The 20776-nt window shown below is 42.3% G+C and overlaps 1 pseudogene; it reads right to left on the bottom strand.

Annotated features, from left to right (window-relative positions):
• The window catches only part of LOC145404396 (cholecystokinin receptor type A-like), an 85155-nt pseudogene that overhangs the window by 54093 nt on the left and 10286 nt on the right, over positions 1 to 20776 (bottom strand).

The following is a 20776-nucleotide window of genomic DNA, read 5'->3' on the forward strand; positions in this document are numbered from 1 at the left end:
TATTACCAATGTTACTACAATATTATGTAACAATTCATACAATGTTACAATTATGTATTACTACAATGTTACTACAATTATTATGTAATACCCGCAATGTTATAATTAATATTAATTACTACAATGTTACTACAATATTATGCAACAAATTCATACAATGTTACAATTATGTATTACCAATACAGAGCACATTACAGTATTAGTGTACTCCGTAACAATTCATGCAATGTTACCATTATGTATTACTACAACGTTACTACAAATATTATGTAACAACCATACAATAGTTACAATTATGTATTAATACAAAGTGTTACTATAATATTACTACAGTGTTACTAGGAATTATGTTTACACTTGCTTCAGTCATGTAACTACAAATGATATGTGTAACAGTTAAAATACAATTATTTAACAATTCATAACAATGTTACTACAATTCTGTATTACCAGAATTATCACACAAGTTAGGTGGAAATATTAGGCATTACTTGCTGATAACTCCATATGTAATGTAATGACCTAGCAGTATTACCATTGCACAATTATATGCATATGTCTGTTATACATACACATCTTACAACATGTCATACAATAACCAGTGCTTAACTATATTGCATTTATTCAGTTAGTGTATACAACTTGTTTAAAATGTAATATTTACTGAATCATTGCAATATTAACATGAATATTATATCTATGTAATATTATAATCAATGTTATGTATTAACCACATTAGCATATGCCAATGATGACAGCTTTCGTCAGAGGACCACCAGCTCGCGTGACCGAACGATGTCATGATCCTCCATATTATAATAATACAACTCATAGATAGACAGATGGATAGGATAGATAGAAGCACCAAGCCAGGGTGTGAGATAGGGTAGTGTATCAGTGAGAATCAAGCAAAAGGAGATTAGCTTTGCAACTCTTAATGTGAAGGAATGCTGGTCCTGCACCGGAAGTTGTACATACACACACAGACATACAGTAAGTTCTAAAAGATTCACACCAGTATAGCCCACGTGACACGAAAGACCCATACTAAAACGAGAATGTAGGAATCATGTGCTCAGAAGGGGCTACGATCGTAGCGAAAGGTATGTAGAGAGTATGCCAGAGAGAGAGAGAGAGGCTTAGGCAAATAGGTGAGAGTTTGGCCAGAGAGATAGAGGAAGACAGGTGAAGGTAGCTAGCGGGAGTATACTCTTATACTTCACTCGTGTGTGAGAGACTTTGTTCATATTTCCAAGATAAATAAAAATAGTCCCATACTAATCTTTACCTCTCCTGTCATTACATGACATAAAGGAATGTTAAGATTACCTACTTACAAAATATACTCACGTATAACAAATCCACTCGTCCACGCAGTCTAATATATATGTATAACTGATCTACAAAACACACTAAGTAAGAAGCTGAACGAAGTTTCATAAAAGACCTCATCCCATCTACTCCTACTCCATATCCCATTCCACATGAACCTCTCCACCACGCACCCCACTAACCCCTCTCTCATTAACACGCTGCCACTCATTAATAAGCACAACTCCATCCCCTTTTCAGGTACCTTAACCCACTTCCACTGATGGGACCCCACTCCTCTCTTCCATTAACGCACTCGCACTCAACAATACAATCACAACCACACCAGATCAGAACATTCTTTGGTGAGAGACAGCCTAGGATCTGTGTGGGAGGAGGCAAAGCGTAGAGGAAATTAAGGGAGATGGAGAGAATAGGCATGAGTGTGGAGGGAAGTGGATGAAGAAAAATGAGGAAAAGGATTGACTGACTAATTTTAATTTAACTGAAGTTAACTAAAAATACAACTGGCGGTGCAGTAGGAAAGAGTAAAGCTGGAGGGAGATGGAGAGTAGTGGATGAATGTGGAAGGGAGTTGGAGGGCGAAAGAGGGAGAAGAAGGGAGAAGGAAAAAAACCAGGGGAAGGAAGGAGGAAGCAGGGGGAAATGGAAGGGAAAATAAAAGGACGAGGAAAACAATTATGAAGATATGATGAGTGGAGTGAGTGGAAAATAAGAAGAGATCTAGCAGGTGGCAGGTGGAGAGGCGAGTGTGAAAGAATGAGTTGGACGGAAGGAAAGGGAGAGGGAGGTGGAGGTGAAAAATTGGAGGAAAATAATAAATGAACAGAATGAACACTCTGTGTCTGTATTTATAAAAAGATCAAAGCCATTTTATAGGACAAAACCATATCTCCATGCTGATATATAAACATTATTATGAACAATTCTTTCTCCTGTCGTAATATACCCAGTCCAAAAGAAGCAATTCTGGGTGAAACTACACTATTTCTCCAGGAGGGAGGAGGAGTGAAAGCTCTTTTGAGAAGACAGTGAGAGTCTTTTTTGAGGGTAGACAAAAAATTGAAATTTGAACAGTGGTAGAGACATCAACCCAGATTAGATTCTTGGCAGGATGTCCTCTGTCTCTACGAGGGGGGGAGGGGCAGGAAAGAACACCTTCAGTTTATTATTTAGGGGTACAAAATTTTGTGCAGTGGTAGATCATCAACTGCACCAGGTCATAGGCAAGTATGCATGACCATAGTTTATTTTACCTACAAAAAAGAAAATTACAAACAGTAGTAGATTCCCACCCAGACCAGACTTTAGGAACCCTCGTGGAGAATGATGACAGTGCCAGTATGCACAACCATCGTTTTTTTGGGGGTGGGGGTGGGGGGGGAGGGGAAGAAATTTGCACAGAGGCATATCTCCTATCTCCACCAGATTTTAGCCAGGGTAAAACCCTCAGGGTCCATTTCCTGTAAAAAATTTTTCCCCTTTTAAGTACTGCAGGGGTAAATGCTGCTCCCAGAGTTTTGTTTGAGCTAACTGTGGTATTAGCCATGTGTGCTGCCAGCCTCTAGGTTTCACAGTCACCTGCTGTGGAGCGGCGATGCAGAGTTTTCCTATGCTTGTTTTATCTTCTCCTTTACTCTCTTCTCTCCTGCTTTTCTACTTACTGTCTTGTTTCCCTCACTTCTGTTTTACCCTCCTCTTCCATTCTCTTCTGCTTTTACTATTTTCTTTCCTTCACCAATGTTGTTTTTCGTTTTCTTCTTTTTCTTTCCATTGTTTGTCACTTACTTTGCTCATTCCTTGACCCCTTCTTTGTTTTCGTCCTGCATTTCTTCCTCAACGCATACCTGTTCTCCGTATTTGTGTCTTCTCCTTCCTTTCCTTCAGGCGTTATTACATTACTCTTCCCCCAGAACTCGATTACCTATGCTTCTGAGGCACATCTCTTTTTCTTTTACTTCCCTTCAAAGTCGTTTCTTCCTTTACGCTTTTGTATTTTTTCACATCGTTCTTCACGCTTATCTCTTCCTTTCTCTTTCTTGTTCTCCTGACGTCCCAGATCCTCTCCTTTCTTTCCTTCCATTTCTGTTTCCTTTCTTGCTTTCTCCCCCCTTCTTTCTCCAGTTCTCTTTCCTGCACTCTCCCCCTCTCTACCCTCGCCTCCCATCTTTCTTCCCTCCCCCCCCTCTCTCTCTTTCTCTCTCTCTTCCCATCTCCTTCCCTATTCCCTCCTCTCCCTTTGCGTCACACCAGGTAGTGTTCAATAATGACGCTTAGGGAAGCCAGGGTATTTAGGGTGAGCCGCTGCCTCCTGTGAGCACCACCGCTATACCCACACCAGACACAGCTAACAACACAATCAAGTAGGGATGAGCAGGGAAAAAAAAAAAAATAGTGTAAACCCCCCCCTCCCTCCTAACACTACACAGTGAAGTAGCCAAGAGAAATGGAAGAACATGTTGTGACCCTAGACTTAACACATAAAATCGGTCGACTGCAGGATGAAGGCGACTTTTTGTAGTCCACCATCGTTCTTTCGGGGACAAGGAGGGAGTATGAGTAGGTATGTATACTAGGAAAGTGTACTGGTGCCAAGGACGAAAAAGAGAAAGGCAAGAAGGAGCACTCAAAAAGTGCAGTACAATTGGTCAGAGGGACAAACAATGGTTGCATTGTAACTTGAACGTTTTACCGATTGTTCTTCAAAAAAAAAAAAAAAAAAAAATCATCCCTGCTTGACTCTCAACCCTTCTACCAAGTCTGGTCGAAAACAGATCAAAACTGAGCTGATCTTGCTCTGTAACATAACCTTTGGACTCATGTTCACAAAATCAAAACTTTTCATCCTTGCCTAACCTTCGGCTATTCCATCAAGCTTTGATCACATCCAGTCTAAACGAAAGGGTTGAACATCTTACCTTGCCCAGCTACCCTAGTTTTTGGCTGACATGTTCTCAGAATCGAATCATTTCATCCGTGCCTTACCCTTAACTTGTCCACTAAATCTGGTTATAATTGGATCAAAACTGTTTAAGTCGACCTTTCTTGACCTCTAATTTTTCTAAAAAAAGCAACCCCTGAGAAAAACATCAAGCCCTGCAATATGTCTGGTGTAAAAACATCAACCCTTGCAATATATCTGGTGTAAAAACATCAACCCTTGCAATATGTCTGGTGTAAAAACATCAACCCTTGCAATATGTCTGGTGTAAATCGATCCAAACGTATCCGAGCTATTTTGTTCACACACACACACACACACACACACACACACACACACACACACACACACACCAGAGGAGTTAGATAAAACCTAATAAATTGTTTCACTAATAACACTCATCCTTAGTACAGCAGAAACAAGTCCTCAAGTGATAATATGAACAATCTAAAGCAAATATCATCCAAGTGAAGGCGTTAAGGCAACTTTGTTGTACAAAAGATAAAATATATTGAAACTGTTACTACTACTATTACTACTACTACAACCAATAATAATATTACCGTAATAATAATAATAATAATAATAATAATAATAATACGAAGAGGCAGAAGAAGAGGAAGAGGAGGAGGAGGAGGTGAAACGGAACAAGAAGAGGAAGAAGTAATTATAATAATAATAATAAGTAATAATAAAAATAATAATAATGATAACAATAATAATAATAATAATAATAGCATAATGAATAAATAAATAGCATCAATAAAAGGCCGGTTATTAAATACATGAAGAAGAAGAGCGAGAAAGAAAAGGACGGGAAGAATAAAAAGTGGAGAATAATGGCAGAACAATTTCTCGAGTCCAGTGTCTTTGTGGGAAGCCAACTTTCCCACACCGCCAAGCCATCCTATAATTTCTCCCAGAGAGAGAGAGAGAGAGAGAGAGAGAGAGAGACTAATACAATTTTGTTTCCTAACAGAACAACAATCGTTTACCCTGCGTCCATCTCTCTCTCTCTCTCTCTCTCTCTCTCTCTCTCTCTCTCTCTTCCAATTTTCATTCCCGTCATCCAGGAATCTCTTTGTATTTCTTCTCCGTTCCTCTTCCCTTCTCCCCTACTTCGTCTTCTTTTCTTCTTCTATTTTCTAATTTTCATCTTTTCACTTTCTATTTTTCGTTTTTTTTTTTTCCTACCTTCTTTTTCTTCATCCTCTTCATTTCTCATTTCTGGTACTCTTGCCCTTCTCAATTCCCCTCCCCTTCCACATTTTTCTTCTTATCTCATTACCTCACTTCTACTCTTCTTCACCTTGCCTCCTCTTCCCCCACCCAATCCTCTTCTCCATCTCCTTTTTTACTCCCTCCATTCACTCTTCTTTTAATCCTTTCCATTTGTAGTTCCAAATTCCTTATTGTTATTATAATAATAATAATAATAATAATAATAATAATAATAATAATTATTATTATTATTATTAATATAATCATTATTGCCTGGTACGCATCCATCTGTCCTTCTAAAAGGATATAGTACACAGTTAATAACATGTATTATATGGTGGACTACTCTACCTAGAGTTTATTACACTTTTCGAAAGAGTCCTTTATCCTCCACTTATTCTTTTCTATTCTTTACTTTTTTCTTTTCCTTTCTTTCTTCACTGTTTTTACCTTTCTCTTCCCTACCCCTTACCTCCCTATCAACCTACCGGGTCTATGCTGAAGCGTCCTCTTCACTTTATCCTTGGTAGGCCCTTGCCTTTCCATATTTAACCAACTCATGGCAGAGACAACTCTAGCATTACATTCCAGATGATGCCACAGGATTGTATTCGACTGAGAATGAGTCGTGGGAGGCTGAGAGTGATAATGCTCTGAGTCACAGGAGGCTGACAGTGTAAATACCGATACCACTGACTCTTTCATGTCCAGAACAACTCTGGCATTATATTCCAACAACAGCCAGACGACTTTATTCAACTGAGAGAGAGTCGCAGTGAACCCACGAGTATTTAATGTAACACGTTTCACAACAGTGAGCGGGAGGATGATGTACAAACGAAGGGTTATTACAAAATGTATTATTAGCCACACAATCGCGCAAAGGAAGTAAATGAATCCGGTGGACTTTTACATGCAAAACCTTCATTAACGTGTTGATAACTAAAAACCTAGGGTAAATAATGACAACTGATCCATAAAGTCATAAGGCTTGGAAAGAAAAGAACAAGTAGCATCTCTTATCATCAGTGAGCGCTTTGGCAGAGTTTGAACGATTTCAAGTGAAGATTTTATGGACTTTATATCAGATTAACAATTACTGTACATACTCGACTAATCTGACATAAACTGCGCTGAATTTTAGTCAGATAGAAGTGAATTAACCAGTACCCTCAGCATGTTGAAAAGGTTTATCTCCAAGTCCAAGAATTACGATGGGTCTCTCTCTCTCTCTCTCTCTCTCTCTCTCTCTCTCTCTCTCTCTCTCTCAACGCATTATATTCACAGTTCAGTACAGCGGACAGGAAAGCTGCGAAACTTAGTTAAAGGTAGTATCCTAGAACTTCCACTGAACTGAGGCAAAATATTGTGCTTTGTTGCATTGTTTCTACATATTCCCTACACACTGGATCGTGTTGTCTTTAAGATATCAAGACGCATTTCAGTATTTTGTAATTTAGTTATCTATTCCTTTTTTACCTTCTTTAAACTATATTTTACACCGATCCATGACAATGATTTTAAGTTAACGTTTTAAGTCCAGGGTCTATTGATTTAGGACACGCTTACAACTACTCTCCATCACTCTCCTTTCCGACACACACACACACACACACACACACACACACACACACACACACACACACACACACACACACAAAGCAAGGAAACAGCACAGAGACAACTGAAAGAGAGGGGGAGATTCATGTCAATGTGTTTCTGTTCCAGCTTCCCATTTTCCTGCTGGCTGGTGTTTGTGAAGCCAGGTCAATGACAGAATGAGCAGAAGGATGAATGAGATGGAAAGATACATCAAGACAGTGTGTGAAGGATGTTGTCTTATGCAGGATACGATAAACAGAAAGGAAGGTGTTATACTTTCGGCTATCTTGTACGGATTCTACACTTAGCCCACTAACAAAGGATGGAGAACCCACCAAAGGAATCACTCCACTAGATCATAATTCATCGCACACAGACCCTCCCACTGTCTATCTACAGACCGCCGCCTTATTCCTGGAAGGAATGGCCACAACGAGTCGATTCCGTCACCCTGCCCTCGGCTATCAGGCTGCCCACTCTCTAGCTCACACGATCCTTTGTCATGTACCTATCCACCCCATCCCAGCATCTCATGTTTGGTCTTACCCTCCTCCTTCTCTCCCCCTCCACCTCACACACACATTTACTCTCCTCGTTAATCTCTCACGTTTCATTCTTTTCACATGGACAAATCATCTCAAGATACTTCTCCCAGTACTGTCCATCACATCTACACTGGACACCACAACGTTCCGTCATTCCTCATTTGGCTGTCTGTCTCAACTTAACTCCACAGGTTCTTCCTAAATAACTTATTAACACTTCTCTCTCTTCTAACTTTGTGTCCTCAAACAGATTCCAATATTCACATCCATATGTTAGATCGCCATGCTGTCATGCTGCGACTTCTTTACCTCCATGTTCACTTTCCAATTCTTTTTCCCAGCTCTCAGTGAACCAGCAACCTCTCTTCCCTGTTGTACCCTTGCTTGCAGCTCATTCTCTAAATTCCGTCCATGTTCTTCACAATACCTAAACATTTGAAGGTACTTCCATTCTATCGTGGTAGGTGGGGGCGCTCACTTTTCACTCACTCGATTTAGTGCTGCTCTTGGGTGACTGCCCTTTCCTTTCTTCCTTCTTTTTTTCCTTCCCTCTTCTGTCATTCCTTCCGTCATTCTTTCCTCTTCCTTCTGTCTACGGGCTACAATCACCTTTAAATTTCGTTTGTTACATACTTCCAAACTGACTCACCAAGCTTTGCAACTCCCACTTCTCTTCACTTAACGATACAGGACCATCAGTCAACAACATTAAAGGCACTTTCCAAACTCTGCCCTCCCGCACTAAGAACACCGAAACATCCACTGCCTACCATGTATTCGTTTAAGATACACATGACGAAATAATACAATATTTTCCTGTAAAATTTACTGAACGCCATTAGCAATGTTTTCATGCAGTATCCCCTCAAACTTACTCACCCCTGTATATAGAAGACTGAATGACAGATGACTCGTAGTGAAGGAAAAACGATATGTACAAGAAAAGTACCGCACTGAAATGACAACATATTCCACATCTACTAAAGAAGACAGATAGTCCTCACTTTCCTGTGCTTCTACTGTCACACACCTTTCTAGACTGATGGCCTTAATATGAAGGACACAGGTAGTGAAGGAGAAATATCAAGCAGAATGAAGATAATGAAATGGAAAAAAAAATGAAATATACAGTTAAGTTCCTCCATAAGAGAATTCCTCTCTCGACCACTTACCTTTCCATAATAAGAACCATAAAATTTGGCAAGCCGTTTGGTGAAGCAAAAATTATCATTCAAACTGAAAAAATACTGTAACCTGAAATATTTCGCGGGTACAACGGAGGAAAAATATCAGCTTCTCACTTTTCGAGACTGACGGCCATAAGATTGAGGTGCGGACGCTGGTAGTGATGAAAATACATGAATCAGACGGATAAATTCTGACACTTGAAATACACTGTTACTACTAAAAGATATGATTATTTCCTTTCACACAATCTTCCCCTTCCCGCCTTGTCCTACCATTCTAGACTGACGGTGGAAAGGTTGAGGACTCTGGGGGTGAAGGAGAGCGGCATGTGTAGTGCCACACATTTGATATTCATGTATGTGTTTAGTAGTACTGTAATTTTAAGTTAAATAGGGTGTAACCTGAATATTAGTTTATAAGTTCCTCTCCTTAGTAGTAATTCATATGTTAATGATTAATGTATGGCTAACTTTATTTTTATATGTATGTATCTCTGTATCTATGAAGTGGGTGATGTAATTGTGGATGTTGAGCTATGGGAATTCCCCATCTGGCCGAGTAATGAAAGACATATGCGCGCAGCTTGTCCCCTTCCTTTGTGCGTCGTTGTTGGGCGCAGAGTTTAAACCTTAAACAGAATAAGGATGAATACACAATTCTTTCCGTAACCTAGTTGTGAAATGTTTGCTAATGAAGCTGCTAGAACCCAAATATGTAAGATTAGCAGTCCAAAAGGCCTAAATAATGTCATTTGTGAGGATTTAAAGTCCCATTTATCTTGGCCGTCACTAGATGGCATGAGATGCTCTCAGATTCAAATTGAGATAGTGATAGAATCAGTATCTAAATTAAGTAAGGAATAAATCCCAAATTTTCCCCAATTCAATCCAAAGTCCTGGCGTCATGGGTACACTGCTAAATAAATTGTAAAGAGAATTGAAACCCACCATATTTCAAAAACACCATCTCATTTGACTAAGCAGTGGCTGCCCAACGTAGTCACTCGAGCCCCAGACGTCGTATCTAATGGACGTTTGTTCAGGTGATCCGTCCACATTTCTTCTTCCTCCCCCTCTTTTTCTTTGTTTAATCCTTACTTGTTATGGACTATATGAAGTAATATTGTTGAGAGTTTAACGTAGTCACTCGAGCCCCAGACGTCGTATCTAATGGACGTTTGTTCAGTCCCCAGACACCGGCGACGTCAAAGTGTGCACGAGGCCTTCTCGTGGTATTGCCCATAGACTCTTACATACACACTTGCACTACCCATGAATTATTTTATAAACCGAATGTAGTTGAAATGGTATTATTGATCTATCAAGTGAACTTCTTTTTTTGTAGATAAGGAATAGAAATTTAAAAGTGATGTGATCTTGGAAAGGCGAAATTCAAATTCATTAACCGTTCTCTTTCTCTTATATTAATATGTTAGAAAATCAGGAGCGTGGAAGGGAACTTAGTGGTTGTGAGGAATAATGTGATTTTTGAGTCGTACCTCGAGGCTAAACAAGCCCGAGTGATTGTGTATTCTTGGTGATTATATTTCTTTTCTGAATTATTCCTCGAGGCTAGACAAGCCCGAGTGATTATGTATTTCTAGTGACTATATAGCAATGATGATTATGAACTGTAAATAGTACTGAATTGATGTTGGATTCTAGAAAATTACATGAGGAGAATATATTATATGGATGAAAAATGAACACAAGTAATCATTCTTATTGGTTCGAGGCTATGCCAGCCCGAACAGATAATCCATGCCCGTAAAAAGGTCCCTGTCTTGAGGCTGTTGTTGAGCCCAAGAGTAACTGCCAAAAAGAAAGTAACGTACAACAACTCCATACATCGCGTGTATCAAATTGTTTTCGTCTGTTAATAATGTTAGGAATGATCATCCAAACCATGTTTTAATGTATAATCTTCTCTCGTACTAAAAAGGGCCATGTAATTAAAAATGTTTTGTGGAAACTAGCATCAAGTTATTAAAGTAGAGTAAAGTATATATCATTTTCTTTTCTTTATTGGTGTACCTAATCAAGGAAATTATGTCCTTAAGCCAAATTCACTCCCCTTCCAATTCAAGATTCCTTCGCTGAGGAACGATGACCACCTGTGGTACTGACTAAATCTAAGCTCGGCCAAAAACTACAAACGCTACCACAATATTTCTTTAAAATTACTATAAACTGATATACTAAGTCGAGTACCACTTGTATTATCCATGGAGGAGTTGATCAGTGCCAACAACAAGTAAGATAAAATTTCTCAGTTTTACACTGGTGACAACCGGGAAGGATAAAAATTCTTATCATTACACATACACTGTACAAAATACTGTCATGTGGATTTCATTTCACGTACTGTTCCCCCTCACGCCCCCTTACCTCTCTACACTGACGGCGGTAAGGTTGAGGACGCTGGTGGTGAAGGAAAGCATCATGACGTAGTTGGCAATCTTACAGGCGGCGCCGCCGGAGTCCCAGAGCATCATGAAGAAATGTACAATCTTGAGGGGGACACAGAGCAGCAGCATGAGCAGGTCCGCCACTGAGAGTGATACAAGGAACATGTTGGTGGTGTTGTGGGACTTGCGGTCGCCTGGGCAGAGGGGTGAGGGGTGAGTGATACCAGGATCATGTTAGTGGTGTTGCAGGATTTGGCAGAGGGGTCAGGGGTGAGTGATGCCAGGAACATGGTGGTGGTGTTGTGGGACTTGCGGTCGCCTGAGCAGAGGACAGAAAAGAGGGTGGCAAAGGGGGTAAGGGGGAAGGATGTGATAGAGTGAGAGGGGTGAGATGGTGTGAGAAAGGGGAGGGGAAGAAAGATGTGCGAGAGGGAGTGACGAGGGAAAAAAAAAAAAAAGGAAGGGATGTTGGATGCTAAAGGGGTGTGTGAGGGAGGGAGAGGGAAGGTGTCAGGAGGATGAGTATAGGAGGTCGAAGGTAGAGATGAAAGAGGCACTAGGATGAAAGGGAGGTGAAAGAGAGGATGAAAGGGGAACTGGAGTAAGAGTGAACGAGGGAGTGGTGTGAGAGCGAGATATGGGAAAGAGGAAGAAAGGGGAATGAGAGGCATTGTGGTGAGAGAGGGAAGCAAACGGTTAAATAGTAAGAGGAAGAGGGAGCGAGAGAGTGAAAACAGAAGCAAGATGGAAATGACTCGGAAAATGAAATTGCTTGAGATAGTTACAGGTGAGGAGGGAATTGATTGACACGGGCTCTTTGAGAGAGAGAGAGAGAGAGAGAGAGGAGGGGGGGGGCTGTCGGGTGAGGACTGGGGAGAGTTAAAGAAATGAGCAAAGGTGGAAGACGGGGAACAGGAGTGAGTGGAGAAGCATGAGAGAGTGAGTACAGAGAAGATGAGTGCAATGAAGGGGGGGCACATGAATGACAAAAAGGGCCAGGGAAGTGAAATATGTGTGTGGGGGGGGGAGTGTTACGGGGGGAGTGCGGGGGAGTGGGAGAAATTATTTGTGAGCTGCGATGAGAGGGAGTGACATAATGAGGTAAGAAGAGAAAGAAGGAGGGACAGGAGAAAAGGAGGATACAAAGGGGCCGAGTCTCAGGCAATAAGCATGGCCAGAAAGAGTATGTGAGTGGATGGTGTAAGTGGACAGGTGGAAGAAGTGGCCTTTTAAAATGGGAGGGTGGATAAATGGTGTGGATGGACAAGTCAAAGGGATGGATATGTGAAAGACGAGAACAAGTGGCATAGGTGGGCAGGTTTTGTGGATGGATGAAATAAGTGGATGAGTAAAATAGGTGTTTGGTATCATGGTATGGGAGGATGGGTGAATGGGCGAGGTGAATGAGCTGGTGGGTGGGTGAGTAGTGTGGAAGGGTAGGTGAAAAGGGGTGTGTATGTGGAGGAGTGTAAGACATGGAGTTAGTGGAGGAGGATGTCACGGGGTTTTTGAAGATTATGCAATATTAAAGTATAATAATCAGTAATACTTGATACTTTAAAATGTTACTTGAGAACAGGACAATGAATTGACTTGTGAAAATCAAGCAATGATTTCTTTATGCCGGCTTACTTCGCCGATTCTCTAAGGACGAGAATTTATAAACTTTCTGAACAGTACACAGCAGAGACTATTTACTCACACGTGCTGTTTATTAGTACTGTTGGCCTCTGGAGAAAGTGACTCCTCCCCTGACAATCAATAACTTATGCTATTAATGATAAACAGGTTCTTGCTGGTGCAATTAACTCCTGGTTGCACAATGGATTTTAAGCTTAATACAAAAGGACTGGCCTAAGTACCAGTTATGAATAATGCAAAGCGTTTATGTAAACTAGGAGCTATAAGTGAAATAAGCTTAATGTGGAGAAATAAAACACGAGTTTACATTACATTAAGCTGAAGAGAAAAGAACTGTGAATTTATTAATTACAATGAGTTAAATTTACGTTACATGTTTCAAAATGAATTCAAAATAAGGAGAACACACTCACTCGCTCACTCAAAAGCTAAACTCTTAAACCCAGGAAAAACGAAAAAAAAATACTGGTCAGAAAAGTGGGCTAAGCGGAATGGACTGGGCGTCGTTGTTGAGGAAGGACGCTGCCATGCTAAACCTCTCGCCGGCTCACACCAGGTGGAGATTTCAGGAACCCGCTGAAGAACGACCTGGTCTCACGGTGCTTCAATCCTAACTAAATTCAAATTGTGAGAGAGAGGCGAGTGTCGGGCCGGACTCGCTAACGGCTAGAAGTGAGCGAAAGACGCCCATAACAAATCACTCAGCAGAAGCACTAGTATAGCGCACGAGGATGATCACTTATGAAGCAATGAAAAATGTTCTGAAAACACTCCTGATCGGGTGAATACGTGGCGATTGACTTAGTGATACTTATGGGAATTCACTAGAATTCGTGGTTTCCCACAAAGTTCAATGTCACGTGTTTAATTAGAGAGAAAATCGTGCCAACTCGTGACATTATGCCCCATCAAGATCAATTTTTTTTCTCAGGAATTTTTTTTTTCAATTTGCATACATATAAATCCTAACTCATTCACGCAAGATTCACATTGTGGTGTGTGTGCTATCCTACTACAGGAGAAAGTCACAGTCGCCAGTGAGCGAAAAAACCTTGTATTTACGTTAATAGAAGCAAGCTTGAGGAAAAAAAACCCGTCATGACGGTGAAAAATCTTGTACTCAGGTCAAACTGAGCGAAAAGTTTGCTACATTTACATTAACAACTAATTGTTATGTAGTGTGATGTATGTAATACACAGTGTGTGACAGTTGTGGTGTAACTGTACCTATGTGTAAAATTAAATAATGCAAGTCAATAGTAAATGATGACGACGAGGCAGAAGAGAAGAGGCGGCAGCATGCGTCAGGGACGATCAGCTGTTCTGCACGGCAATGCTGCATCTGCCAGCTGCACCTGCAAAAGCAATCAAGGTGGAGCATCAAAAGTGTCATTTCTCTCTCTCTGCTTAGCAATCAGTACTTATGTTACAAAAGGTACACTATTTACATTATTAACCAGGAAACGTAGTCAAGGGTCTTTGCAGGACATCAAACGCTGACCCAGTTTACTGGTTAAACCCTATACCTAATTAGCGAAAAGACTGGGCATTTGTGCAGGACATCAAACGCTGCAATTCACTGAATTAACCAGGGTACGTGGTCATGATCAAATAGACTGGGCATCTGTGCGATTTGCTAATGGAAACCAGTTTGCTGGTTAAACTCTATATCTAATTAGCGAAAAGACTGGGCGTTTGTGCAGGACATCAAACGCTGCAATTCGCTAAATTAACCAGGGAACGTGGTCATCAGCAAAAAGACTGGGCATCTGTGCAGGACATCAAATGCTGCGATTCGCTAATGGAAGCCAGTTTACTTGTTAAACTCTATACCTAATTAGCGAAAAGACTGGGCGTTTGTGCAGGACATCAAACACTGCAATTCGCTAATGGGACCCGTGTTAGTTATCAGTTAGCAGACGAGACATCAGGTCTGCACCTACACTGTCACTTCTCTTGATGTATCTAAGAACAAGGTTAAACTGCTGCAAATACAGTGTCCAGCGTGTCAATCTTGCATTAGCCGTCTTGGTCGTGCTGAGACTAGTGAGTGGCATATGATCAGTTTCCAGAGTGAATGGTGCCCGATATAAATAATAATAATATTTCTTAACACCATCAACCACGGCCAAGAGTTTCTTCTCAACAGTACTGTAATTCCTCTCAGCAGGTTTTAGCTTACGGCTGTGGTATGCCACTGGGAAAATTCCACCTTCTGATTCCTGCATTAATACAGCACCTACTCCATCTTGTGAAGCATCAGTGTGCAGTATGAAAGGTATGTTGGAATCAGGCAGCTGCAAGATAGGCTCCTTACACAGTATATTCTTAACCCCTTAAGGGTGGTAAAAGATCTCTCTTGCGCTTCTCCCCATTCAGTGGTGTTTGGAGCATGTTTTCGAAGGACCTCGTACAACGGTTGGGCAATAAGAGCAAAATTTGGGGATAAAACTCCTATAATACCCCACTAGGCCAAGGAATGCCCTAACCTGTTTCTTGGTCATGGGTCTTGGGGCTTCTCTAACTTTCCTAATCTTGTCATCCTGACACCTGCAGTGATTGTTGCCAACAATATGTCCGAGGAACTTCACCTCACTGTGAGCAATTTTACACTTGCTAGGCTTCACAGTCATGTTGAAACTCTGGAGTCTACTGAAGACAATTTCCAAGAGTCTGAGGTGCTCCTACAACATGGCGGAATGAACGAGGACATCATCAACGAACATCTCTACTCCTACAATACCATGGAGCACTTGTCTCATGGCACGATTTTTTTTTTTTTTATGCAAGGAAGAAGGAACCAAAGGCCATGAGCCCGCAGTAACAGTTCCCTCCAAGAGAAAAACAAAATACAAAAGAGAGCCAAATTCAAGATCAGATCATTTCGAGATGCCTGGACACACTGCGTTTGAAAGACTGGAGATCATAGGCAGCAGGAAATACAGACAGAGGGAGACAGTTCCAGAGCTGACCTGTTGCATAAATGAAAGACTGCGAGTAACGGTTAACTCTTGCATTAGAGAGGTGGACAGAAAAGGGATGAGAGTTTGCTGCCAGACGGGTGCTACGCACCCGTCGTAGAGGTGGAGGAATGCATGCAGACAGTTCAGAAGAGCAGTGACCATTAAAGTAGCGATAGAAAAGAGATAAAGATGCAACAGTGCGGTGAAGAGACAGAGGTAGAAGGGAGTCAGTAAGAGGAGGAGAGTTAATGAGACGAAAAGCCTTTGACTTCACCCTATTGAGAAGAGCTGTATGTGGGGAGCCTCTCCACACATGAGAGTTGTACTCCACACAGGGGCGGATAAAACCCCTGTATAGAGTCAACTATTGTGCAGGGGTAAAGAAAGAGTGGAGTCGGCTTAGCACACCCAATCTCTTGGAAGTAGATTTTACAAGAGATGTAATATGATCTTTACAAGATAAGTCCCGAGTAAATGAAACCCCAAGCATGTTCAAGGATGATGAAGGATTAAGCTGAATATTATTAAAAATTAGTGGGTATACCTGTGGAAGATTTTGTCGGGTTGATAGGTGTAAGAACTGAGTCTTAGATCCATTAAAAACAACCATATTATTTTTACCCCAGTCAGAGATACGAGCCAAGTCAGACATTAGGTGTGCCATAGCCTCATCCCTTGTTTGTTGAAGTAACTGTTGAGATGGGCGTTGCAGGAACCGAATGGAAAGGTGAAGGGTGGAGTCATCAGCGTATAAGTGGATAGGGTTAGATGTACAGCTTAGAAGATCATTGATGAATAAAAGGAAGAGAGTTGGTGATAGGACAGAGCCCTGAGGAACACCACTGTTGATAGATCTAGGAGAAGAACGATGGCCGTCTACAACAGCGGCTATAGAGCGACCAGAAAGGAAGCTAGCGATGAGGGCACAGATAGAAGGATAGGACCCTTAGGAGGGCAGTTTGGAAATTAAAGATTTATGCCAGACTCGATCGAAAGCCTTTGAGATGTTAAGTGCAATGGCAAAGCTTTCGCCAAAGTCCCGAAAGGAGGATGACCAGGAGTCTGAAAGGTAGGTGAGAAGATCGCCAGTGGAGCGTCCCTGATGGAACCTGTACTGATGATCGGAAAGAAGGTTGTGATAGGAAAGATGCCTTAAAATTTTTCTATTGAGAATTGACTCAAAAACTTTTGAAATACAGGACGTTAAAGCAATTGGACGATAGTTGGAGGGTTAGGAGTGGTCACCCTTCTTTGGGACTGGCTGAATGAGAGAAAACTTCCAGCAAGAAGGAAAGGTATAAGTTGACAGACAAAGGCGAAAGAATATGCCTAAGCAGGGTGTAAGTGCAGAAGCACAGTTCTTGAGAACAACAGGAGGGACCCCGTCAGGCCCATATTCCTTGTTAGTACTGAGGCCAGTGATGGCAGAAAATACATCAACTGAAGAAATTTTAATGTCAGCCATGAGGAAGTCAGAGGGGGAAAGTGATGGAGGAACAGCACCGGAATCGTCTAAGGTGAAATTGGAGGAAAAAGTCTGTGCGAAGAGATCTGCTTTATCAGTAGAAGAAATAGCTACAGAACCATCAGAGTAGAAAAGAGGAGGGAAGGATGATGAGGTAAAGTTGTTAGAAAGGTTTTTGGCAAGGTGCTAGAAGGAGCGGGAAGAATTCGAGTTGGAGAGTTGAGAGCATTTAGTATGGATGAAATTATTTTTAGTAGAGCTAAGAACAGACTTAGCACGATTCTGGGCAGAAACGTAAAGATGATGTGATTCAGGGGTGGGTTGGCTCCGGTACCTTTTGTAGGCCCTCTCCTTGTTGCGGACAGCATTAGAACAAGCGTGATTAAACCAAGGCTTTCTTGCATTAGTCAAAGGATATGAGAAAGGAATGTATGCTTCCATGCCCGAGAGAATAACCTCCGTAAAACGCAAGGCACACTCAGATGGCTCTTGGCCATGGAAGGAATAATCATTCCAGGGAAAATCAAAGAAGTACTGCCTGAGGGCCTCCCAGTCCGCGGCTCCAAAATGCCACAGACGACGTTTCCCTGGAGGGTCCACAGGCTGTACCAGAGTGATAGGACAGGTTAAGGTAATAAGGTTGTGATCGGAGGAGCCCAACAGAGAGAAAAGATTAACAGAGTAAGGAGAAGGATTAATTGTGAGGAAGAGGTCAAGTATGTTGGAGCTCTCTCCTTGGCGGTCAGGGATACGGGTAGGGTGCTGTACAAGCTGCTCTAGGTCATTAACCCCTTAACCGCAGAGCATCACTTTCGTGACGCTCGGCCACAATGGATCATACAGCGGGGTGTCACTTTTGTGATTCTGTGTTATTTTGAATTATCTCGGGCTCTCAAGTGGTGGCTTGTATCATCTATCAGTACTGCCAATGTCCAACACTAGTCAGCACTCCAAATCTCATCTGTACTCCCATCCATTGTTGACATTTTAGCGATTTTACCTCCTTCGTGACTCCCCTCCCTTCCTGCCCTCCATTACCCTGTCCTCTCACCTCCCACGCCGCGCTGTGCTACGCAAATTTCCCCCGGATTTTTCCACAGGTTTCATCCATTGAAATAAGCCCTATGCCCTATACTTATACAAAATAATATATACCAAAAAAAAATCAGGTAAGTGATAGTGTTATACACTAGGAACTGGCTAATTATTACCTGACACACCTCACGTGCATTCATTCACTACATTACCAAGGTAATTTCCCCTTTGAATTATGCCTTGTAATCGATGTCTGTAATAAAAATATATATCAGAAAGGAAGGGAGAAGCCTAAGTGACATTTACATTCACCTGGAACTACCTATTTCTTTATGTATTGCCGATATTTTCTACGTATAAAAAATTAGCATGTAAGTTAGCAGCAGTCAGCCTCAGTGTCATTGTCAACCCTTCCCTTCTCAGATAAGCTGCGGCATTTAGTTCCTTGTCCTCCGCTGTAGTGAAACCATGTCGCACTCGCACCCTGCCATTCCTGCCGCTTCTGCACCCATTGCAAAGGGCCCCGTGACCTCTACTCCTAAGAAAAGTAGTGAGGGAAGCAGGAAAGGCCTTAGTAACTCTGCAGTGGCACTTGAACTTGCAGAATTGTCCATGGTGATGATGGACAGTGATTTTGACGATTCGAGTGAATCGTGTGATGAGCCAGGTGAGGTTATCGTGCCAGAAACTGCTACAACGAGTGCTTCAGTGTTGGAAGTAGTCTCTAGCTCCAAGGGAAAGGAGCCGTTAGTCCAGCAAGGCAAGGAATTGGGGAAGGGAGTGAAAAGGCGGCGTGTTAGCCCCAGAACAATGCCCCCGCGTGACCCAGCCCGCCATGAGTCCCGAGTGCATTCACCTCCCCGTTCCCCAAGCCCCACTTCACTCATTTCTTCCTCATCGTCGGCTGAGTTATCTCCGGAGTCTTCGTCGTCGGAGTCACCACCAGCATCAACAGTGAAGGCAGGCTGTAGAGGAAGAGGTAAATCAAGGACTGTGAAAAGTAGTGTAGTTAGTAGGGTAAGGGCTGCTAGTGCTGTAGGGCAACCCAGGGTCAGTGCGAGTGACCTTGAATGAGATAAATCTGCCTCAGCCAACCTCCACCACCACCACCACCACCCGCCCTACACCGCCACGACAGGGAATCCTGGACGCCTTCGCGTGGACGGAAGGGTCAGATTTTGTGCCTGAAAATTTAGTATCTGATGAGAGCTCCTCAGGGATTCAGCCTGCCTTCACTATTGACGAAAATGCTGAGTGTGTGGACTACCTTTTGGCCTTCCTAGATGACGAAGTCATGCAGCACATATGTGATGAGACCAACAGGTATGAATCACAACGTGCTGCAAGTGGTACAGGTGCAGCCAAGATGCAAGAGTGGTCCATGCTGGGAGTGCAGGAGCTGTATGTGTTCTTTGCCCTCATGCTTCTCATGCCACACTCCAAGAAGCATGGTTGGAAGAATACTGGTCCATGGACCCCTTACTCCCCTCACCCACCTTCAATAAGTACATGGCCAGAGATTGCTTCCGGAACATCATGGGAAACCTGCACTTTGCCGACAACAATGTACCTTCCCAAACCGACCCACTCTGGAAGATCCGGGAGATTCTGAGCAGAATGAAGGATAAGTTTATGTCATTCTTCCACCCCTTTCAGAAGGTTGTCATTGACGAATCCTTGGTTTTGTTCAGAGGACGTCTTCGGTTTGTTCAGTACATTCCAAGCAAACGCCATCGCTTTGGAATTAAGTTCTTTGTACTGTGCGACTGTAAGACGGGGTACATCCTTGACTTCGTCATTTATTCAGCCAGCACTGTCGATCTGGATAAAACATACCCCCTTGGCTTCTCAGGCTGTGTAGTGAAAGTGCTCCTAGAAAAGTATTTTGGTGGGAATCATGTGCTGTATACAGACAACTACTATACAGCACCGAAACTTGCCAAATACCTTTCTGAGCACGGCATTGGCTCCTGCGGCACTATCAAAAGTAATCGTGCCCACTTCCCCAAATTCACAGAGGCAGGAACCTCGCAGTGAGGAGACGTTCACCTACACAAGTCTGAGAAGATGCTAGCAATACGGTGGCATGACAAGAGGGTCGTGCACATGCTCACCACCGTATATAAGGGGGAGATGACAGACAGTGAGAAGGTCAACCGTAGGACAGGCGAACCTGTGATGAAACCTGATGCTGTGTTGGACTACAATATCAACATGCGGCTGGTGGACAAGTCCGACATGATGATTGGTGAGATCGACTGCCTCAGGAAGAATACTAGATGGTACAGGAAAGTTTTTCTGCATCTCATAGATATGACGATGCTGAACGCCTTCATCCTGTACAAGATGAAGGTCAAGCCACCCAAGTCCTTCTCCCTGAGGTTGTTCGCCAGGACTTGTGTCCAGCAGCTGCTGGAAGGATATGGTAGGGTGACA

This window comes from Coenobita brevimanus, chromosome 63 (assembly GCF_032717465.1).
Source record: "Coenobita brevimanus isolate Jiangsu-jjx chromosome 63, ASM3271746v2, whole genome shotgun sequence".
In the NCBI taxonomy this organism is placed as follows: domain Eukaryota; kingdom Metazoa; phylum Arthropoda; class Malacostraca; order Decapoda; family Coenobitidae; genus Coenobita; species Coenobita brevimanus.